This window comes from Panthera tigris, chromosome E3, assembly GCF_018350195.1.
Source record: "Panthera tigris isolate Pti1 chromosome E3, P.tigris_Pti1_mat1.1, whole genome shotgun sequence".
NCBI lineage: Eukaryota > Metazoa > Chordata > Mammalia > Carnivora > Felidae > Panthera > Panthera tigris.
This window is the reverse complement of record NC_056675.1, coordinates 35263830-35288886: the sequence shown is the minus strand read 5'-3', so window position 1 is coordinate 35288886 and position 25057 is coordinate 35263830. Positions and strand designations below refer to the sequence as shown.

General features: G+C 41.7%; 1 protein-coding gene across 17 annotated transcripts in view; it reads left to right on the top strand.

Moving 5' to 3' along the window:
• RBFOX1 (RNA binding fox-1 homolog 1) overlaps positions 1–25057 on the top strand; it is a 1530248-nt gene that overhangs the window by 1215683 nt on the left and 289508 nt on the right. The gene's annotated exons all lie outside the window — the stretch shown is intronic.

Sequence of the window (25057 nt, the reverse complement as noted above, 5' to 3'; positions counted from 1 at the left end):
CCATATCCTTTCTGCCAAACCCAATATGAAAATTTTAGGTATTTCAGTAATGCTATACCCCTTCCCTTCCAAGGTTTCAAAACTAAATATCTCCTGGAAGCATCTAATTACCCCATGAGCTGAGGTGGACACAGCTACTCTGAGAGCAGGCCGTAACACTACCTAACACTCTCGAGTCCAGTGACCTTATATGCCAGCCCCGTTCCACCAATTAGTACTTGCTCAGCTTCAGGCAACTTGATTTCCCTCTAAGACTCAGGCTGGGGGGAAGACCAAATGAAAGGAGAGTTTCACATGGAAAGCTCTCCACAATAATAACAAGGAAATACAATGACCAATTATTAATAATAACAATATAGCAAACTAATAAGCTCCCTCGATGATGAAGAGAATTGTGTGGTGCCAGTAGAAGTTATAATGAGGGTGGAGGAGAAGGGAAAAGAGAAGTTTGGAGGGATGTTTTTACAACTCACGGATGAATTGGGGGACCCATAGTAGAGTTGCTTCCATGCCAACCCACCCCTTCTTCGTCCCAACCTTAGAAAGCAAACACAGGCAAATGAAGAGAAGCCATGATACTCTCTGAGCTCCAAAAGGCTGACCAGGCCACCCCAGGAAGCCCGGAGCACCCTTCGTGCACGGCTCTTGCAGCTTCCATGCAAAGTGGAGGCCTGAGCGAGAAGCAAAGGCAGACAGATGGTGTCCCGCAGACCCCCTCCAGCACTCTCCTCTCCTCTCCTCACTATTAATTCATCTGTTTGGATGGATATGTTCACGCATGGAACCAAGATGAATAATAATGAGGTTTTTAATAACTCCCTACATTTGCATTCCTAGTTACTCTTTACATGGTTCTAGCTGATTAAAATGAATCATTTACATAATTAACATATGGTTATAGTGTTGGCTTTAATATGCTGATTATCTCAATACTTTTGTCTGGAGTCAATTGGATTCAAACTGTAACAATTGTTTGAAGTGAGACTAGTTTATTCCTGGGAGGCTAGGGAGATGTTTGCCGTGGTGCCCGATTGGCAACAGCGCAACTCTCCAAGAAGTTTGTTTTATTCCTGTTCGGTAATGTGATTGAAAAATATGTAAGTGATAATAACAGTTGGAATAATCATGATAGCTACCATGTATTCTGTTACCAGAGCTTTCTTTTCCATTGGCTCAAATTCTTGCAGCCACCCTGCAAAGTAGAGAGTATTATTCCCTATTTTGCAGAGGCAGAACATGAGGTCATGGTGTTAAGGAACTTCCTCAGAGCCACAGTGCCCGTATGTGGCAGAACTACGAGCTATGCACAGTTTTCATCCCTGAATGTACAGTTTTTAGTTCCTCTAAGTCATAGTTTCTCAACCTTGACACTATCCACATTTTAGCCAGAAAAGTATTTTTTGGACTAGGGGTGGACGGCTGCCATATGCATTCTAGGACTTTCAGCAGCATCCCTGGCCTCTACCCACCAGGTGACAGCAGAGACTCTTCCCGCAATTGTGATAGCCAAAATATCTCCAGACATTGCCAAATGTCTCCTGGGTGGCGAAATTGCCTTTGGTTGGGAACTACTCTTCTAGGCTACCCCCTTTCCATATATTAAGATAAAATACTAATGAGCAATTGTGTTGCCTAGGATGGCCTACTGGTGATGAGCAACTAGCTGTGTCTAATTACAGTAATGGCATTGCAACTGTATTTGACTATTCAGAGATACGTTGTAATGTATGTGACCCAAGTAGCGGATTTTGAGTCTTCCAATTATATAACACATCTTTGCATCAACTCTTGTAAGTTCTCTCTCTGTCTCTGTCTCTCTCTAACTTCACCAAAGGGCACGCTTGGTATTTTCAGATGTGCTGCTTCGTGGAGTTCATAGCATGCGTTTCAGGATACCGTTTTCTCATTAGCAGACCCTGGGCATGGCCGCCATCAGCTATGATCTGATTATCCTGCTAGTTCACATTGAATTTGAAAGGGAATTGTGAAAGACTGGCCAATTTTCCTGTTTAGGTACCTGAGGTTTTGGAATGTGAGTGCTTTCTGAACATTCATGCATATTTGAAACACATTTTGGCTAATTGCATGACTGTTGTCCACAATTAGTCTGTGGTAGGCATGATTAATTGCAAAGAACACTGACATTTATGCATAAAATGCTTGAGGTCAAAAAGAAATGGAGAGAAATGGTGGCTGCAGCAGTGGTGAGTGGAATACTAATGCACGGTGACCCCAGAAGCAAACCCCCAAAAGGGGAATTTCTGCATCAGCAGGGTAGGTATTTCATTTGGACAGATGTCTCTGTATTTTTGACTTGCCTGTATTTTGTTCTCCTCTCCTCCACAACCCTTCAGTTTTATGCAGGTTTTCAGAAGGCTTTCCGATGTTTTAATAAATGCCAAGGCCTGCCTTATTCCTCTCCCTCTGCCCTTCTCCTGCCCAGATCATTCTCCACCACTTGAAGATCATAATTTGCTTCTTTAACATAACACTTACGTGTTACATGTTTTCCATGAAGAATCAAGAAGGAAACAAACGGGCCATAATTCCACCATCCAGACAAGCAGGAAACATTTTGTTTGATTAAATTTAAGGGACACATGCCCGTGATTAGTAATTCAAATGGCACTAACTCTAGCAAAAAAAAAAAAAAAAAAAGGCAAAATAATAAATAAATAATAAGGCAAAATAATAAAAGGCCCTTCTCTGAATTCCAGTTTTAACTAAAGGTAATCATTATCAATGGCTTTTTGTGTATGCCTGTTGGGGGTCATGGGAGGACACAACATGCATACATGTGTACACACATATGCGTGTACGTATTTATTTTATTTTTTGACTATATGCCCTGTTTTCCTTTTATCTTGCTTTAATTTACTTAATGTGCCAGAGACAGTTTCTCATATTAGCACATACTGGTCCCCATCACTCCCTCCATTGTCCTCCTTTGTATGCCCAGAACATACCTTATTTAATCAGTTCCCTAAATGGACTCTTTGTCCTATTACGGACACTAACACCAGGCACATGCACCCTGAGTTATCTCTATAGATAGAGATAGATAAAGAAAACATATGGCTAATTTTTACAGGCATGCTAATTTCTTGGTAATATGATTCTTGGGTCAAAAGTTAGTGTCCCATGCATTTTTGCTAAAGATGTGACTCAAAACTTACCTCCTACTATATGTAATGCTACCCAGTGTACATCACCTTCTCACCATTATTACAGACATCCTATCTTAAGATATATGGAAAGAAAGAATAGAAATTGCATATTCTGAGCGTCCATTTTTCGGAAATGTATCTGTCCTTGCCTTGACCTCTGACTGTGTGCTAGGCTCACTTCAGGGTGTTGAAGACAGGGCCCAACACTGAGTCACATGGTGAGGAGTAACCACTGTACATTTTAGGCCCATGACACGGGGTGACCCATGCAAGACCCTTGACCCATGCAAGTGGTCGCTGACTCAAAAGGAACAGTGTTCATTCTCCTAAGAGAACAAGACAACTACTGAGTCTGGTATGTAAAAGGTGCCTTTGTAACACTGTTTTGCTCAAAATTCTCCTCTTTGTTTTGCTGTCAAAGTTAGAGTGTAAGTTTCTGGAGGGCAGGGACCATACACTGAAAGAGAATTCACAGTCTTGGGCCAATGCTGATTGGTTAGTAGTGGCTGCTTGGAACTTTGAAGAAGGATCATGCGTGACTCGGGAAGAGGGTGCTTCACAATCGGTGGGCAGTGTGTACTGTGGGCCCTGGACAGAGGAAGGCTGGCATGCAAACTGAGTGTTCTTGTTCCGTAATAAATTAAGGTTATTTGTTATGGTTATTTGAGGTTTACAGAAAACCCATATCAACACATGAAAGCAAGAAAAGGAGAAGAGAGAGAGGGAGGGAAGAAAAAAGAGAAGATGAGAGAGAGAAGGAGAGAACAGAAAATTCTCCTCAAAAACACAAAGACTATCGTGCTTCCAGGTTGATCCTTATTTTAGGTATTCTATATTTTTCAGAATTTACTACAGGGATCCTGTACGTTTGAAATTAGAAAAACAAGACCACAGTAAAGTGTGATGATAAAAAAATAAAATAAAATAAAATAAAATACGATAAAATATAAGATGGTCTTAAAGCTACCATGTGAAATTCAGAGGCACAAAGACCCCGGGTTGGGAAAATGGAAGGCGGTTCTGCATTGTTCTACATTTTCTTGGTTTTGTGGGACCACTAAGTGATGTGCAGAATGGATGGCGTTAATCTCCAGTCCCTTTGTAATAAATGCTGGACTGTGAACAGTATATGGCCAAAGGAGAGTGCCCCGGCAAACCTTAATCTTTAATAAGGTGCACAGCTAGTCTATAACTGTCAGAGAATGACGGAGGAAGCAGGCCTTCGGCTTTCCTGCTTGGAATAAGAAACGGGGTCCAATCTCCATGGGCTGCAGGAGCCAGCTCTTTGCTCTGGTCTGGGGGAAGCCGGGAGGCCCCACACTTTGGGGCCTTGACACATTCGCAGCACAGCTTGCGTTGAGGAAATGGACATATTTTAAAAAGGCTCATCTTCCTGTGAGATCGAATTCAGGTACATTCTGATTCTATTCAACTCTTGGCTTGTAACTTAAGCCCCCAGTAGCAGCCCTTTGCAATGAAACTATATCACTTTTGAAGCTTAGCAGATGGGAATTGTCATAAATGATATTTTAGTCACAGATATGAGCCATAAAACTTGAAAGATAAAGTATCTTTCTGAGACACACATGGAGAGGCAGATACAGACGCAGACACGACATGAGGTTTTCTGCTGCTCCAATGAAGTGGAGAGAAGGGGCAGGGCTCGGCATTGTATTGTGGCTTTGGGGTTTGCAGACAATATAGAGCCGTGGAAATAGCATGGAGCATCAGTTTGGGGGGATAGGTAAAGCTGGGTTTCACTGTGGATTTAAACATTCACCATCCTGAAGAATCCCATGTCTTACCTTTTTCGAAACCTCCGTGTTTTCCCTGTAATAGGGGAAGGATGGCAGGTCTTTTCATTAGGTGCTTCTTAGAATTAACTTGGCACATTGTTTGGCACAATACGGATGACATCAGATACCCCTGCCGGTCTTCATACAACATTTCCCTCAAATGGATATGTTGTTGCTTATTCCTAGTTATGCCGGATTATTCTGCTGAGTTGAATAATTCATTAGGGCTTGGGTTCCGAGATATGGCACGACTGTATCCAGCAGACTCTAGCCTTAAGCCAATATGTATATTAATGCTTTTTACTCAAGGAATATACCTGACTCTTACCGACCCTAATCCCACCTCCACATGATTGCTATAACATTAACTTGACAGGAAGATTAGTTTGCATGGGATGAAGGGGCAATTGTCATGTCCAAACTAGAATTAAAATAATAATAATAATAATAATAATAATAATAATAATAACAACAACAACAACAGAAACTGTGGGAATCTTCTAGAAATACCTAAAAATCTCCTCTTTTGTCTCCATCATGTACGTAATCACGCTGTTTGGCTCTCAGCAATTTTTTTAGTGGCTGTGTTCGCACAATATCAACTATCCTGTTGATCAGTATAGTTATTGCCATGAAGTTTTGCCCATCTGATCTCAGACAACCAGGGATTTTGCAATAGTGGTGTGATTGCAATGTCTTTATTCCATCCAAAATGCACCCCCTCCATAACCTGCCAGGACTTGAATTCGAAGGCCTTGGCAAGCACAAATCTAAATGTAGCATGTGGTAACTTAAATTAACACGTACAACATGTGTACTGGTGGGAGAAGATGATATCAAGTTATGCCCATGTTGTTCTGGTGGAGTGGATATGCGTGCGTGTGTGTGAGACAAGGAACATTTTTAGTTCCTCCTATGTTTCAGGCATCATGCCAGACATTTTGCATGTATTATCCTATTTAATCTTTTCAATAACCTTGGGAGATTAATATCATTATCCATACCCAAAGATAAAGAAACTGAAGCTCAGAGAAGTAAAATTGCTTCTGTGGCCAAATTGCTAACTACTCAATCATCAAGTCAATATTCAAAGCCAGTCCTGCCCCATCCCAAAAGTTAACGCCTTTCTGCTATCGTGTCACATCAGTCTCAGGGTATTATGAGTCTAAAATATTTTTACTTCTCATAATTAAAGCAATTTCATTTTTAGATTAAAATGGGATATCCAGGAGCTCCATTTTGCTGGCAGGAGTACAAGGATGGCTTCCGTGGCCATCGACTCCCTCGCACATAAGAGGGAGACCCGTATCCCACTCCCCTAGTGTGAGAGTTTTCTTGAGAGTCAGACATTTTAAGTGTGCTCACCCATTCTTGCACGTATTTGACAAAGGTGTTTACACCCTTCTTGATCCCGCTGTTCCTCACAAAGGTGACAAGCCACCCAGCATAAACAGTAACTAAAAATCATTGTGTGTTAAAATTCTGTATTCCTTGTTGGTCTGGTAAAGTTTTGTCACGAGAGCATCTTTCCTACAAGTACATGGAGTGATGAATGATACGAATGGTTTCCTTCTCCCTTCCTCTTTTACTCCTCCACTCTGTCTCCCCATGCTTTGATGAATTACTTTTCATCTACTTTTTAATTATGAAACTAGCTCCGTTTTTATCACTATCTAGTACCATTCTGGACAAATATTCTCTGGCAGAGGTTACATGTGTCCTGGGTTGAAAAATAAAAGGGAAGGATAAACATTCAGTTAGGTAGGGCCAAGAACCTGAGCTATTAGCAGGCAATCCTTTCATTCCGCATCCAGGGCTCCTATGCCCTAGACTCATTAATGAAGCTTGTTTTTATTTTTCATTGTTGTACAAAAGTACATTGCAAGAACTGTGGTTCATGTACCTAAAGTACTGTTCTAAACCAATATGAGGTAATGCAAATATTCAATAAGGAAGTAATTAGAGTGTGTGTGTGTGGGGGGGGGGTCCTACATTCTACTCTTAAGTTGTCAAGAAATACACCCAGGTGATATGGTAGAACAAAACCTGTTGTAGATGAAATCCACATAAACTGAACATCATACTGGCACACGCTTACCGGTTTACTGGCTTTTAATGCCATTAGATATTAGCAACTTCAGCTCCATTAAAATTCCTCGAATGTGTTCTGTGTGAAATCATTTTATTTCAAATCATTAACATATGGCTCAACACAGCACCCCTTTGAGGTGATCCAGGACTTCCATCCCCATTTTACAGATGAGCATGAGAGGTAAGAACAGGTTAAGTGATTTTTGCCTGAGGTCAAACATGCCTGGAGAAGATTAGGAATTGTTCAGTGCCCACCACAGTGCTGTGTCTGCGATAAGTCCCTAAATTCAAATTTTCCAACCTCGGAATTTTCTGGGTTAGACCTCTAGCTGACTACCATGGGACGTAAAGTTATGTAATTAATTACAGCTATAATTACCTTGGTTTCTGGGTCATTTAAAGATCATCAGTGCATTTTGTTTTCACGGTTCTTACAGCAAAGGAATTTTTTTTTTGAAGTACAAGTATAATTAATCCAGTTTTTAGGCTCCTTAAATAACAGGAAAGTGAAAACATGAATGCAGAGACTGAGTTCATCTTTGCTAGGGTGCCTTGCACAGGGACTGAAGGCAGCAGTTTTCTCTCCTATAACGTAAAACTTCCCCCACTAGAGAGTGAGCCCCGGGAGGGCCCAGTGCAGGTGTTGTATGAAGGACCAGCCCAGTCCACGAAGTGGACCTACCTAGTATTTCTTCAGGCATCTTGTGATTGCTTAGAAAAGCACTCATTGCCATAGGTCCTCATTAAGGTTTCTACAGAACTGATGAAAGATGTAAAATGTTCAACATTAAAGCACTTTCAAATTCCACTTTTCTTTTAATGGAGGTGATCTAATATTCAGGGAATTATCTTTTTACACCAGCTTAAATATTAAAAAAAAAATTGTCACTTGGCTCTATTTTACTCACGGAGAATTTCCCCAGACGAAGTGCTTTCAATCACCACTGGTAGCTCCTGGGGCTGATGGTATTGGGACCGAGGAAACAATATCCCACAAGGGAGGTGCAAGCCTGAATGTCTGGGCTGAGCCAATCACCAGAAATCTCATTCAGAAAGAACCAGGACTGTGTATGCTCCTTGCATGGCGCCCTAGGTGACACACAGGAAATTTCTGAAAAATCATTTAATCATGAAGATATATTGAATATGAAGTTGTGCTTGCACATCAGCCATTTGAGGAAAAATACTGTATTAACAGCCTAAGAGGGACCTAATGAACCCCTTTGCTTTGGAATCCATATTTGCAGAGTAGGAAAATGTTTTCACATTGTCTGTGGCATTATTCTTTATCCATAGAACTTTAGGGCAATTATATGTGGGAAAGGCAATTCATTAATTTATTTGTATCCTTATTAATTAATCCCCGGCACATTTATTGAGAGCCTCTAGGAACTATCTCAGGCACCAGGGACACAGTGGTGAATAATAAATCCAGGCTCCTGCTTGCATGGGACTTAAATCTTGGGGGAGAGAGAGAAGGGAGCAGGGAGTAACCAGTTAAGTGCAGAGGAACATGACCAAGGGAGCAAAGAATAAGCTTCTTGAGTTCGGAGATTCTGGGAAGGTCTAAGAATGTGACATTTCAGCTGAGACATGAAGGTCAAGAAGGAGCCAACCAGTGAACACGTGGAGGATGAGAATTCTAGGTAGAGGGAACAGAACGTGCCAATTTCCTGAAGTCGGAACAAGCTTGACATGTCCGAAAAGGAGGCAATAGGCTGGGGTGGCCAGAGGATTTAGGTTCAGAGGGAGATAGAAAAACAAAGATCGAGAAGTAGATAAGCCAGATGAAGAAGAGTGTGGTCATGCAAACTGAGGAGGCAGATCTTTAAGTGAATGGCACATTGTCATGGAATGCTAGAAGGTTTCGTGAGTGTGCACAGAGTATCTCCTGGGGGTACAGGAGAAATCAAGAAGTGATGATGAGGCTCCCATCTTTCAAGTTCAGAGGTTTAAGGGGTAGAAATATATGTTGGCCAGCCATTCCTTGAAGAACCAGGTTCCCTGGAGAGTCCTTGACAAAGAAGTGTGGCAATGATGGCCAAGACCAATTCATTGCCAGAACTCTTGCTCTCCAAAACTTCTGAGCTTGCTGGTGCTTATATAACATTTCTCTCTAGAGTGATTTTCCAACTGGGTATGGCATTTGTACCAAGCCAGTGGCAATTCTGACCTAAGGATGCACTTAATCTGGGGCAAGGTGATGAGAGAAGCTTTGGGTTTATTGTTTATCTTCCTTTTCATGAGGAGTACTTGGTACAAGTTCAGTTTTGACTTGATTGCTATAGCCTTTTATTTTTTCGGGCAGTTTTTGTCTCACCAGCATCCAGCAGTTCTCTGAACAGTTCTTTGCTGCTTTTCTCAATGGCTGAGTGGTAGAGCAGGCTGTGGACACTGGTGTTGGGTGAGTTGCTACTAATTCAGCCTCGTTACTGGCCATTTTTCTTGCAGGGCATGAAATACCATTCCAAAGCCAGAAGGATGGTATATTGTTAAGTAGAAGCAGCTGAGAGTGAGCATCACCCTGAGAGAGAGACAGACATCAGAGGAACGGACAGGCCTTAGAAAAATCCCACTGCTAACGTTTAGAAACTGGTAAACTGTGAAGTAGGTATTTACTCTCTGAGCCCAGTGGCCTCATGTGTGAAATGGAAATATTACCAGTGCTTGTCACACAGAAGTGTGAGCACCGACTGTGTTCCTGGCACATCATAAGCATTTGATAAACAGTAGTAGCCGATGCTGTTGTTGTTCATAGTAGTAGACTAGCAAGCTCTCTGGGGTTAAGGGGACTGTTTGGAAGAGACAAAGCCCTGAGACTGAATGAGATTTAGCTTACCTATTTGTTTCGCCATAAAACTAAAGAGCTTCAATGGTGACTGTGTCTTGCCTCTTCCTGTCCAAAACTTATCTTAATATTAGGCTGTTTTTAAATAATAAAATTTATACTTCATTGAGCAAAAGTTAATCACACATAGCCCAATTGAAGAGAGTAAGAAAATAGAACCTTAAGTACAACAGAACATGATAGAACAGTGGAAATGAGTGAATTAGAGCTATCTGTACCAAGAAGAGTGGTTCTCATCATTATTGCCTTGGGTGAATCACCCAACGTGGAAAATACAATTCACTCCAAGATGTACAATATGGAATAGTTTTAGTACTTTATGCCGTCTAGGAATGCATGCATATGTAATAAACATATATAGACAAAAAGGAAGACTGAAAATCCAGAGTATTGATTTCTTGTAGAGATGAGACACATACACTCGAGGAGAGGTTTCAGGTGGGGAATTCAACTACCCTGAGATGTTTTCTTCCTGAAGCTAGGTAGTACTTACATGGAAGCATTTATACTTTTTTGTGTACCTCTTGGTCTGTCTGAACTACATCATGGTACGTTTTTAAAGTAACACATGCCCTGAGTTAAATAGACACACACACACACACACACACACACACACACACACACACACTGTATTCACTGCATAGAACTGTATAAGGTAAAAATAAAAGTCTCTCTGTTCCTTTCTCATCCTCCCTCCCTTCACTATTTAATAATTGTTAGCACATCTTTCCAGATATTTTCTCTACACATCCAAAGTACACACATTCAGAACATACACGCTTACTTAAAATAATAAGCCATGACTTTGTGTCATCACTTTAAAAACAGTGTGTCAACCCTTCACTGTCAATATATATAAATTATCTTTCTCAAGCCCACAACACCTGCCTAGTAATCCTATTTCCATGTACTGCCATTTGTTTAACCAGCTCCCCTATTAATAGACATGTGTATTTAAAAGAAAAAAGAACAGTACTCTCTACAAACCCTTTTTTTTTTTATTTTTTTTAACGTTTATTTATTTTTGAGACAGAGAGAGACAGAGCATGAGTGGGGGAGGGGCAGAGAGAGAGGGAGGCACAGAATCAGAAGCAGGCTTCCAGGCTCTGAGCCATCAGCCCAGAGCCCGACGCGGGTCTCGAACTCGCGGACCGTGAGATCGTGACTTGAGCTGAAGTCGGACGCTCAACCGACTGAGCCACCCAGGCGCCCCACTACAAACCCTTTTAAATACAGTGCTTTCAGCTTCCACCATTGGTCATCCAAATATTTTGTTGTCACTAGGACCAGTGCCCAGATGTTTCACTGAGTTGTTTGGGCTTTCACCTGACAGTCCAGCTGCTGTGGAGCCACAGCTAGAAATTCACGCTCTGGGGGGTGGGGGTGGGGATCATAATAATAAAACTTAAAATCTCCATCAAGAACTTCAGATGGAACGGAAGCACGGGGCCTCCTCCCTCTTGCCAGCCTCCTCCTCCAAGATGTTAGTGATTTTCAAGAATCACAGGCTTCATAAATGTCATTGCTAAAGTGTGAAGGGGAAAATAGAGAGAAAGAACAGTATTTTGAATATGGGGTTTTGAATTTCCACACTTCCCACTGGAAATAGACAGTTAGGCGTGTGCAAAGGTCTTTCTTGCTTGAGATGTTTTCTGGGTGTTTTCTCTATTTGACTATTTAACGTTTAAGTCATAGTTCACGGCAGCTTTCAGGATGTATGTTTCATCAAACAAGCCCTGTATTTTGGCTTCTCCTCAGAGCAAAGGGGCACAGACAGTTAGGGCCATGTGAACTTCTTCCAGGTTAAACTGTTCATAGAAAGTTCGGACCTCAGCTCCCTTCAAAGGGGCTGAGGACACTTGTATCAAACCCAAATGCAAGAGGAAGGGAGTTTTTATGGGTTCTCACTTCCATGTTTTCTTTCCCACCCCTTTATTATCTTTTCAACTTGTATCATTGCTTTATTACACATGCAATGCATATAGCTTGTGAGCAAAGTTATAAAATGCTATTCACAATCAGAAAAAAATCAATATCTGAAATAAGAAGTCTTCAAACTCACATCGAAGTAACTACTACTCTCATTTCTGCAATTCCAGACTTTTTTTTTCTGATGAGGGTACATGCGTGTAAAAATATGTAGCTATAAAAATGAGTCTGTACTATACACATTGTTTTATAACTTTTGATTTAGCCATAAAATGATGTATAAAAAGCATATTCCATTCCATGAAGCTTACTTTTTTTTTTTTTTAACAGCTTCACAGTATTCTAGTGCACAAATGTACACATCCTCGGTAGAGGATGTGGCTTTTGGTATCAACCCCTTTTCTTCTCATTGCTGTAAGATTATTTGGGGTGATTATTATTATTTTAATTCTTATATTGCTTGGTAGAAAATGTTTTTTCCCACATACGGGAAATGCAAATGTCATGCAATGTAGATTTGGGATTTGCAGATTATAGACAATGGACACACTCTCCCACCAATGACAGGCATGGACGGTCAGATGCTGAATTTGCTGTTTATAAGAGGGTTTCTTAACTTTGGCAGCACTGACACTTTGGGATGGATAATTCTCTGTTGGGGGCAGCTGCCCTGTGTTTTGTGGGGTGTTGAGCAACTTCTATGGCCTTTACCCACCAGATGCCAATCATAGTTCTCTGTTCATTGTGACACCCCAAGATGTCTCCAGACATTGGTACAAGTCCCCAGGAGAGGGGAGGGCACCCCTCCCTCCCCTGCTTTGAGAACCACTGTTTTAAATGATTGGGTTCATAAGTTGTCTAAAGAATGATCTTATCTTGTGGCATTTATAAATCAATTGGAAGTTGGTCCTGGATTAGTGCTTAAAATAAATTCCAACCTATTCTGAGAAAACAGTATATTTGAGGAGGGACTAATTACCTCTTTTTTATTTCAAGTGACAAAAGCCAATATATCACACTTAGCCACTATGAAGACTCCATTTCAGTAAACTAATTAAACTAATCCTATCTCAACTCATTATTTTCAGTTCCACTAAATATTTTAACAGTCTAGATTTATTTCATTACATAAATTATATCATACTTAAAGCTATGCACAGCCCTCAAGAGTTTATTTTGGACTTTTAAAATGTGACTTTAAGCTTTATCTAGAATGTATATTTTTCATATCTTTCCTAGCTAATCATTCACCTTAATTATGACTAATTATTGAAAATGATATAGTACTTTAATTAAATGAAAGTGCTTTCCTTCTTGTTAGCACTTATTAAACACTGACAACGTTACAAAGATAATGCTGTGCAGGAAACGGCATAACTTACCGAATTGATTCCGTTTTCTTGCTGCAGAGCTGATGTAGATTCACATTTCAAGAGACTGATTAATGCACAAGATGGCAAGAAAAGTGTTTTTCATAGTTAAAAGGAATTAAAGTCTGTGTCCATCCTGGATTCATTTTCTAACAGAGAATCGCTGCATAATTAAAACGTTAATACACATCCCTCTATTTGTACTTACGTTCCAAAGCCAGCATACATTAAGTAGAAATTTAGCCCAAGTGCTTCCTGGAGAAGCCAAGAGGAATAATGCCTAAGTACCACTTCAGAGTAAATTGCTCTCTACTTATAGACGTGTAATGCAATTAAATCAAGGAGCTGTAAGCTGCCTAAATCAAGTAAGTTTAGTTTAGATATTTGTCTTTAGACATCTCCCTGTAAAGGGTTCCACACTGAAGAGAAAAGAACGGACATCTAGCCAATGAGCTGTTCATTAGAGTTGACATATGGTAAGCAAGGCCAGAAAATGCCTCAGGAATAGAGAATTTTCCTTGGCATCTAAGGGGAAAAAAATACAGCGTTCAAGTTGATCTTAGGATAACCATTGTGTTAGGCAACGCTCTCTCTGTTTCCGATTCTAGCAGATGTTGTTGGCTCAGCTTCGTGTTCTGTGCTTAGTTCAAGAACTGAACATTTGTATTAATAAAACACAACACCAGCATACATTTTATAAGGCAATATAAGCTCTGTGCCTGAGAAAGAATCAGATCCCTCAGGGGAGAAAAAAAAAATGCTGACGGGGCAATGCTAAGTGGCATCATTTTAAGTGTTTGGGGTAATAGACCCTTGACATTGAAATCATTTCCAGAATGATCTGAGTTTTACGCTGGCCAGGGCCAAGGTGCCAGCTGCATTAATGCACTTATGCTTTATCTTGTGAGTTTCCAGTGAGCGTCAGTAAATGCTTTCCCTGACACGTTGGCCTCATTCTTCTCTGTATCCTATTCTTCATGCTGCAAATCATCTCATTTTGAGGGCTGAGAATAGGACACCTTCATGATAAAGAAATTTAAGAGCAAAACTTACTATTAATTTGGAATTCTGTTGGCTTTCCGTTATGTATGTGAACTCTTTACTCCGAGGATATTCAGATCCAAACAAGAGCTTACAAAGTATGTTACAGTATCTCCAAGTAAGGGAAACATCAGTATAAACAGTGAGAAAAACAATGAGAAAAAGTATATATATAGATAGGTACATAGATAGATATGCATATACATATACACATACACCTATACATGTATAGTTTAACCAGGAAAAAAGAAACATTCATTGGGTGTTCCTGATAAAAACTTCAATATCAAAATCAAGGGGAAAATATGGCTCAGGTTCAACATGCACCTGTGTATTTGGACCACTGCACACACACGGCTGTTCTGTTATTTTTGGTTCCTGAATTTAGACTTGGAACCAAAAATGAGGAGTTGTGTGTTGCAGTGGGTTTTGGCGTCAGATATAACGGAGTTTGCACGCCCTCTCTGCTCCTCCCTGGCTGTGGAACCTTGGGCAACATCGTTTATCTGTCTGCGCCTTATTTCTCCCACAGGAAAACAAATGAGATGAGTCAGAGAGGGACCATGGAGTGAACAGCTCTGCAGGATCTTGCCAAGTTTGGAATTAGTGAGGAGAAAATATGATGAATAAGACAATCCCATACTCACAACGTAGACTTAGAAAGACTTTTACACGTAGAGAGACTAGAGGAGTCAGAATGATTTTAAGGTTCGTCCAACAAATATTTGTCAAATGCCCACTGTGCTCAGCCACTGGGGATTTAGTGATAAACAAGACAAGAAAAATGTTGTTCTCATGGAGCTTATATTCTATTGGGTAGGAGGCAGACAAAAATAACTCTGTAAATGAAGAAAACGGCTATTGATGGGCTTAGTCAGGTAACAAAAACCAAATAGTGATGTATATACTCAAGAAACGGCCCTTAAGAAGAGGTGAAATTTAAGCTGAGCTCCTGATGTAAATCACGCCAAGACAAGGAGGAAGAACATTCCAGGAAAACACCCACAGAAGAGAGGAATTTGGAATGTTTGAGGGACCAACAGAACCCCAGAAAATGGGAGGGGGCACAAGAGAGCTGTGGGAAGTAGGCAAAGGCCGGATAGTACAGAACTTTGTAAACCACAGTGAGTGAGTTGGATTTTATTTCACTGGCAGCTCAGAAGTTTGCATTTCACAAAGATGACTGCTATGTGATCATTGACCAACGGAGTCCAGGAGAGAAGACTAGGATGGCAGCTAAGAGTCTGTGTAGGACTCCAGGCCAGGGGGTATTGTGGCTTGGACCACAGTAGTTGCAAAGTGCAGAGTGATGGAAATGAAAGCATTGTTCCAATGGTCACAGTGGGGAAACCACCTGGAGGTGGGAGGAAGTGAGTAGAAATGACCCTCAGGCAGTGAGGACGAGGCCTAGAGGTGGCAGTGTCATGAATAATAATGAGAAATCATAAATGAAGGCAGTGGGATGAGCCAGAATCACTTCTCAGAAGGTCTAGGAGAAATTTGAAAGGCAGTAGTTGTCAAGTTAGATGGAAGATAGATTATGTGGCAGTCACCTCAGGCCTTGAAACGTGCTGGTGTTCATTCCTAGAGAGAGACACAACTGGTAAATGAGGCATTACTAAGTGGGTTTGTTGTGCTGGGTATTAGGTAAGTGTCAGACTTTGAGCTGCTAAGTTCTCCCCTATTTCCAAACAAGGTATTAGGAGGGTTCTTAGAACTCTGTGCAGAATTGTATGCATTAACCAGGGTCTTGCCCTCAAATCTACCAACATTCTTGCAAAAAGAGACTTTAGGGCTCATGTCTGTCATTTTTCAGAGGACCCTAGAGCTCAGGGAGGACATGTGACTTGTCTAAGATCACAGAGTGAACTGGATAAGCTCAGGGCAGGGTGCTGTCTCGTATCCCACACCACCTTCTCTCGCTGATGCCTTTTGTGGGGGAGGATAGGGGCTGACTTGTCTTGTGTGTCAGAGGGAGCTGGATTCCTTCTCTCCTTGGCCCCTTAGAACAAAACGTCTCACAGTGTAGATCCTGGATCAGCCTTAGTAAATATACCTAGGATGCTCCCTGTCCCACCCCAGATCAACCAAGAATCATTAGCCTCTGGAACTAACATACCTTCATTTTCTCAGGTTCCCTGGGTGATTCTGACACTCCCACAGGTATTAAACTGACTTTCTGTCTTTTATGGAGTCCCATAGAATACCTAGAAAAATGCCTGACATAATCTTTGCTCAAAATATGTTTGCTTAGGTAATTTATCATTAATTAATTGATTCATCGCGAAGTAACTAATCCATTCGTTAAAAAGAGACCCATCACCCATGACTTCTACATGCTCTCTCCCACACTAAACTCAGAAGCTACCACATATCCTACCAGGCTCACCAACACTCCTCTGGTGTCTTTTCTGTATGATGGGTTTTAGCATAGCACATGTCACCACTGACCAAGAAACTGTGGGGTATTAATGGGATACAATTAAATATACATTGCCTCCATGTTTCTCTTGCCTTAGGTTTGCTCTGAGTTCTCTAAAGCTGTTGATTGGGAATAAGCCACATCTCATCATGTTATGTTGCAGGGCTGTGGTGTCCACACATTTGTCTTCTAAGATACCTCCATCAAGGACCAGTAAAGGACTCTAAATTTGAAGGCAATGCAACCAAGGTAGTTTTGACTTCTTACCTGACCACACTTACTTTCAGTGGCCAGTGGTGAAAAATGGCTAAGAGTAATATGGATAAGAATAGAGAGATTATAGAACAGAGAGAATGTGGGGAGTAGAAGGAAGAAGAAGAAACAGGCAGGATTCTAATGCTTTGCATACAACAGGCGTTATTAAGCAAAACACCAGGCATACATTATCTTGCTAAATTAGTGTAGTAGTCCTATAAGGTATGTTCTGTTATTGTCCCCATTGTATTGGTAAGGAAACTGAAGCCTGGAACTTAAATACTTTGTCCAGTTTCACACAGCTGGTAAAGAAAGGAGCTGGAATCTCTAATTCCAGAGTTGAGACCTTTAGTCACTATGCCAGACTGACATGATATTCATTCATCTATTCTTGTCTTCTGGACGCATAGACCTACAGCAGCTGTCAAAAGTGTATCTCCCCCCAATCTTGTTTCCTATCAAACTTGCACATTTGCTGGCAGGATGAGAGGGGCACATTGATCCCAGGCTGTGAAATAAATGCACACCTTGAGAGAGACTTCTGGAATGTATGGTTAAATACCATGGAAACAGTTAGGTGTTTGGGAAGAAAGCTGATAATGCAGAGTCACTAGCACAGGGTGCCATTAGCAACAGCATTGCTGGCAGCTGCAGGCCACCATGTTACACCCCATGTATCAGCTCCATGCCTGGTGACTTCACAGACTGCAAACTCCTCACCTTCTGAATGCGAAAGACAGCAGCAGAGAGTGGGTTGGGCTTCACTGTCAGCTTAGGAGGTCTCTGGAATCTCTTGATTGTTTTAATGTGTTAATTTCGTAAGCTTTGTTTCTGTGTTCTCTTTGACTTCTTGTTTTATGCCATTCATTGTTGCAGTGGTGAAAGCATCCCAGAGCTTAAGAGCACCCTTGTTCTTCAGCTGTCTTGGGGAAAAAAGCAAAGCAAACAAATGAAGCGATGCGCAGTATCTTTCTTTTCGTCCCAATAAATCATTTCCATTGCCTTTTAAGATCGAGTAAACATAATCAGCAATTTACCTTATGAGGAGGGTGATATTTTCAAGACTTAAAAAGGCAGGCATCTGATTCCAGATTGTATGGAGCCAGATGAGGTTAACCCTGTTGTTCCTGACCAAGGAAAATTCTGTGACCTATGATCACACAGATCAGGTGTTATTTTGCAGGAAGTATTCGAGATGTATTTGAAATCATCCTCAAGTGTAGATTTTGCCTCTTTCGGGGGGATTCCCAACACTGTGCAGATTCTGACTACAGATGGAATTTGATGACATATGTGGAAGGAATCTAAACTAATGTTCATCATCGCCAGGGTGTATAATTCAAAAACTATAGAGTGAGGTGTGTGAAGCATAAGCTTTGGAATCTGAAAAATTTGCGGTCAAATTCTAACTCTACTTTTTACAATCCACCTGAGATAACTTATACCAAACCCATGAGCTTGAGTCTCCTCAAGTGGCAAAGAAGGGTCATAATAGTCTTCACATCAGATGTTCCAGGGAAGGTAAAATGGCACAGTCCATAATATAGAGCTTAGTTTGCTGCCTGATACAGAGTAATTTCTTTGAAAAATATTTTTTTAAGTTTATTTATTTATGGAGAGAAAGAGAGAGCCTGAGGGAGGGAAGGAGAGAGAGAGAGAGAGAGAGAGAGAGAGAGAGAGAGAGAGAGAGAGAGAAAATCCCAAGTAGGCTCCTCACTATCAACACAGAGCGCAATGTGGGGCTCATACTCATGAGCTGTGAGATCATGACCTGAGCCGAAGTTGAATACTCAACCAATTGAGCCAGCCAGGTTCCCCCAAAATAGGTTTTCTATACTTGGATACCAGCTCTTTGGAAAGCCTAAATGAGTTGGAGGAGTGGAGAATGTAATGTGCATAGCACAGCCCCATTCTTTAATAAATGGGAAGTCAATCTAGCTATTTAATGAAATGTTGATGGAAGTATACTTGCTTCCTTCTGAAGCTTGCCTCTTGATATCTGTTCTGAAATTCAAGGGCTAAGACATCACTGCTTAATCTCTGAACAACTCTGGAAGATCCTTGGACACTGGCTCACATTAGCCAAATTTAGGCAAAACCTAAAATAGATAATGGGCAGAATTGTCATCCAAATATGTTCAGACTCTAGAGAAAAATTCAGAGGAGCTTCCAGTATGCAGAAGGGTAGGTTTGCTGAGGCCATGGTATTATAATCCCACAACAGTAATGACACTCATAGTAATAGTGGAGGTCGTCATTTCTGTAGTATATAGAATGTCCTTGATACTGAGCTAAATGTTTCACGTGCATATCATCTTTATGTCACCTTGTTAGATACATGATGTCACTACCATTTTCTGAATAAGACATTTGGGGCTCAGAAAAGTAATTTTCCCATAATCATGGAAATAACAAATTCCCAGAATCCAGGACTTGACCCAAGGCAGTGTGATAACCAAATTCATGCTCTTCCCTATGAGATGTTGGGACTTGGGGCCAAAAGACTTGGGTTCAAGTTTTAGCTTGCTGGACCTTCGTCCCATCCCTGAAACTCTCAGAGCCCTGCTTCCCACACCTTGAGACCAGGAATAATAATACCTTCTTCACAAAACTATAAATATTTAATGAGAAAATATACCTAAAGTATTTTTTGTGCCTCATAAAAGTTATGCAAGTGTAAGGTGTGGTGTTTTGCATTATCACCCAACAATAGATCATTTGGGGATGGTGTAAAGGACTGTGAATTTACAAGTTTGGCAACTTTTGATAAAAAGAATCAATAGGATGTCTTTTTAAAGTAGAATTAGTGGTTAAAAGAACTAACAATCCATTTAGAGATTTGTGTTTCTCAATAGCAGGCAATGAAGCCATTTTCTTTCCATTTATAAGAATATGTATGTGCTTAAGGGGAGGACAGATCCAACAATCGGGTTGTTTGCTATGATTTGTATGCCCTGGGGATATGGAGAGTCCAAAATGTAAGAAAATTGCAAATATGGAATAAAAGGTCCAGGGAGAAGGTGTTTTACTACATGCTTTAGTCGTATGGCTTGGAATAAGGACCTTCTGCAAGGGTCTTGAATGTTGCTGACCTCTCTGTTTTTTGTATTTTTGTTTTTATTTTTTTATTTTCTGCAAGCTTGTTGGCACTCCACATTGTAGCTGTTTCTTCTGCTCCCAGCACACCTCCTATCCTCACTTGACCTTTTGAACTAAATTTGTGACAGTTAATCCACTGTGAGATTTTGGATAGGGCAGCATGCCCAGACACTGTCCCTTCTGCGCATGACCACCCCCACTTTAGTTCCACATCATGTTGATCCAGTGGCATGGACTTTCTAGGCCAGTCTCTTTTTAGAATCATGTTTGCTGATATCCTTCTGAGTGTGCTTGTCATATTATGTGCCCTGGTTTGTGAAAAAGGGACCCTTGTGAAGGCTGAAGGAAGATGTTTGGGGTCCCAAGCACTCTAAGTGCAAATGAGGTGAAGCCAGCTGGTCCCTGCCTCTCCCATGTTCTTGACATCTCGGTGAAGGAGCTCTACCTGGACTTCCTCTCTACCTGGACTTCCTTTTCTCTCGCTTCTTTGCCTAGTGAACACCCACGTATGCTTTCAAACCTGGCTACTTTGTCCCTTCCTGAAGGAAATCTTTCTTGGCCTCACTAACTAGGTCAAGAACCTCCACTGGTTTATTAACTTCAGGTACCTTCATTTGTAGCTCATAATATCATTTCAGTTTTACATCTTTTGATATAATGATTTAATTCCTATCTTCCCTGAAAGACTATAAATACTATGGGGAGGAAGACCATACATGAAGTTTTGTACATACTTTCATCAGTGACTGAGTAGATAAGCGAGTGAGTGAGTGAATGAGTGAGTGAGTGAGTGAGTGAGTGAGTAGATGGGTGGGTGGATGGATGGATGGATGGATGGATGGATGGATGGATGGATGAGTGAGTGTGTGTGTGAGTAGATGGGTGGATGGATGGATGGATGGATGGATGGATGGATGGATGGATGGATGGATGAATGAGTAGATGGGTGGGTGTGTGGATGGATGGATGGGTGGGTGGGTGGATGGATGGATGGATGGATGGATGGATGGATGGATGGATGAGTGAATGAGTAGATGGGTGGGTGTGTGGATGGATGGATGGATGGATGGATGGATGGATGGATGGATGAGTGAATGAGTAGATGGGTGGGTGTGTGGATGGATGGATGGATGGGTGGGTGGATGGATGGATGGATGGATGGATGGATGGATGGATGGATGAGTGAATGAGTAGATGGGTGGGTGTGTGGATGGATGGATGGATGGGTGGGTGGATGGATGGATGGATGGATGGATGGATGGATGGATGGATGAGTGAATGAGTAGATGGGTGGGTGTGTGGATGGATGGATGGATGGATGGATGGATGGATGGATGGATGAGAGAGTAGATGGGTGGATGGATGGATGGATGGATGGATGGATGGATGGATGAGTGAGTAGATGGGTAGATGTATTGATGGATGGATGGATGAGTTTAGAGCCAGCTCATCAGAAAACCTGTCTTTCAGGTAGGCTGAGATTCCTGATATAAGGATGAGAATGTGAACTTGCATTAGCCTACTCCTGTACCCCATCCCAACTTAAACCTCTTAATCCATCCTGGGTGCCTAAAGTGCAAGCTCTGTGTGTCTCCCTTCTCTTCCTGCCCTCTGCAAGCTCATTTCATACCTGCTTATTTTCTACCACAATATTTCATCCATGCAGGAAATATTTTCAGGTTTTGAAACTTGCCCAACTTCTTCCTTCTTCGGGACTCCTGCACATGCTTTCCTCCACCAAAAGTGTTTTATTAGGCCTTTTTCCATGTTTTTTTTCATAACCACTTTTAGACCTATGCCTGCATGTCACTTTGTCATGGTAGCCTTATCTGAGTCCTGTAGGCTACATCCCGTTATCCTCTTTTATGGCCCCTTCTCTTTCCCTTCAAAGCACTTCACAAAATTATAGTGTTTTCAGTTTCAAAATGGCCTGTTTCTTCCACTAAGGAGTGAGCTACTTGAGGAAATGTGTTAGGTCAGTCTTGCTCATCACTAAAATGTCTAGCTCTTAGTAGACACTCCACAAGTGGCTATCAAATAAAATTTTAAAACACAGACACCACGCCCTCTACAGTCCTACTGGAGCCAGTGACTTTGATGGGAGGTATTTATGGTCAAGGAAGAAAGGGGAGCATGTGTGTTCATGTTCATCTACCTCTTATGACTGTGTGAAGACCCCTACTTCTCTCTGGGCTGGGACCATGCCCTCTTTCTCCTAATATACCATGGATGAAGCAGAATAAGTTATAAAGCCCAGCTCATACTAGCTTAAGCCCAAGGAAGATTGATTATCTCAAGAAACTGAAAACTCTACGCATAGGTCTACCATCAGTCATTGCTGAATATAAGCATTTGAACCATAGCAATGGGGATCTCTCCTTGACATTACTTAGTTTTTCTCTCTTTGGAGTCTTGGTTTTTTATTGGATGTAGCTTCTTGCATGGCGTCAATGGCTCTTACAACTTCAGATCTGACAGAAAATGCCTGAAGGTGTGTGGCTAGGGAGCTGCAGCCCACGCTGGGTCACACGCCCTTCCCTAAACCATAATTCTGTGGCCAGGAAGTTAGAATCCTTGAGGGGCAAGAAATGAAGACACACATCACTTCTTGCCCACCTCTGAATGCCAGTCAGTATGTTTTCATTAGTATCTCCAGTGAATCCAAAACCCAACTCTATTATACCCTAGTGTATAGGAGTGCACATTTTATAGAGATTTATATGTAATTTTCCTATCCCCCCATCTGTCTTAGGTCAGATCCCCTAGGGATAATGCCTGAAATGGGGATTTTGTGCAGGGGGTTAATTGAAGGGATGCTTTCAGAGGGAGCCTATGGGAGAGGAGGTAAACAATTAGAGTAGGGCAGCGGAAGACTCACAGGCAAAGATGTGGTTTCAGGGGAAAACTGAGTCGGAGCCTGTGGGAAGTTCTGGAATGATTAATTACACCAAAGATGGTTTCACCCTGAGTCTAATTCCCATTCCATCAGCCTGTCTCTAGACACAGGTTCAAGCTGTCCCTTAGGAAGGGATGACAGCTCTTACTCCTCCTGTACCCCTACCTCCACCCTCACCCTCGGGGCCTTGTTTTCTAAGTAATAACCTCTATTTTTATTTTCTGATTAGTTTCAGTTCTGTGTGATGCCCTCTATCTCCTTGGTCTCCCGGCTGAGCCTCCTGTTTAAACACCCAGATGGACGCAAGAGACTTGCACATTTAAGGAAGATTTTTCCGTTAAAAGGGTTGACACAAGAGGTGAACCACCATACCTTTAGAGGCACAGGGAGAGAAATTCACTTGCCCCTCCCATCCCCTTACATTTCTGTTTTTCCATCTCTTCCAGCATCCAGGGTCATGGACTCTCTACTCTCCTTTGGATAGAGATCTGTCCACCCTCTGGGTGCTTCACTCCTCCCTTTTTGGTTTACTTATCGTGCAGTTTCGGTGGCCACTGCCAGGTTTTCATATGCCAAGGTTGCGACATCAGGGATGGCAAATTGAATTTCCCCTTGTAATCACAGGAAGGCAAGTCACTGTCCTCTCCTACTAATGTAAATGACCTGAACCCTGCTCCAGACTCATCCATGATTCCTCTGCCTCACTGTTTTTCAATACGTCTACCTTCGCAGCCCTCCCTCCCCACCCCCGACGGTCTCCAGCAGCCTTCATGTCTGCGCACACATAAATAAGGCTGTATGCACGCGTGTGAGAATATATAGCCATCACGGTACTGTGTGGGCATGTAGACGTGCTGAGGAAATGTAATAGAGTGTGGTTGTGTGTTTGTAGGTGTATAATAAGTTTGCTGCAGACTAGGGGGAAAAATGGAGCCATTTGTTGATTCAAACCAATTTTTTTTCCTCTTGAGTTAGTACCCAATCTGTAGCTAAGAACTGCTGACTACAGCATATTTCTGAGTGTAGATTTTTTTTTTTCCCCTGACAGCTAAGACCTAACTCCTGCCTGATCTATGTAGCTGCATTGTTCAAATTACAAAGCTTAGGTGACAGAACTGCTCTATTTTCTGGGAGCCCCCAACACACCTGTCATCAGATAGAAGCAAGAATGCAGAAGTCATCACTTTACTTAGAAACTCAGCAGATGATTGAAATTATTTCTTACTACTAATTCCCCTTTTAGTGGAGATAAGCCGCTTTGTTCAGCTGTAAATGAAACATTAGGGTATTAACTGTGGAGCCGAAGTATTGGGGAAGCTAAGATTTTATCTGCAGTAGGAACATTTTGGGCAATAAATTGTTTTGTTGGACAGAATACTAAATCTCTTGAGTTACAAAGAAGCAGAGCTCATTAAAGGGGATGCTTAAAGCAGGGGAAAAAAAGGCGAGACAAAAGCTTATTACCTTTGTTGTGGGGATTGGAGGGGGTTTTTGCAGGTTCTCATGTATATGTAGCATGGTAGAATTATGCGGTACAGTTATTAAATAGATGTGTCTATAGACTTGCAAACGCTCTATGAATATGTCCAAGGGACAAATACATTTCTGAAATATCAATAGCAATCTGCAATAAGTTATGAATTTTGGAGTACATATTTATCCTCAAAGACTGGGTTTTTGTTTCCTGTGGGTAAAATTTCTCCGTCTCTTTGCCACATCCTTCAGATTAATCGGCTGGCATGGTTACATAAATGTTTGTAATAGAGAAGAGTGAGTGCCAGGATCATCCAAAATATTGTCGCAAAATACACACCTAAATTAAGATAATTATGCATTGCGAACATCGATCAGCAGGGCTTGAAAGGGAGGGGAGCATTCTCATGATGGCAGGGAGGCTCTTCCTGGGGCACTGGGGTTGTCAGTGGCAGGGTATGTGTCCGGTTGGGTGCCCCTAGTGTGTAAGTGTCAGGGGAGGGACACAAGGGGATGCTCTTTTGCAGATAATCAGGGCAGGAGGAGAACAGGGAGAAGGCAGAGCCACCCCTCCCTGGAGTTAGCTGCCCTCCACCGTGTCTCCAGGAGCAGGGCTTTAGTGGTCCAGCTCTCCACCTGTCTGAACTTGTTGCTCATTCCAGCCTCTGGG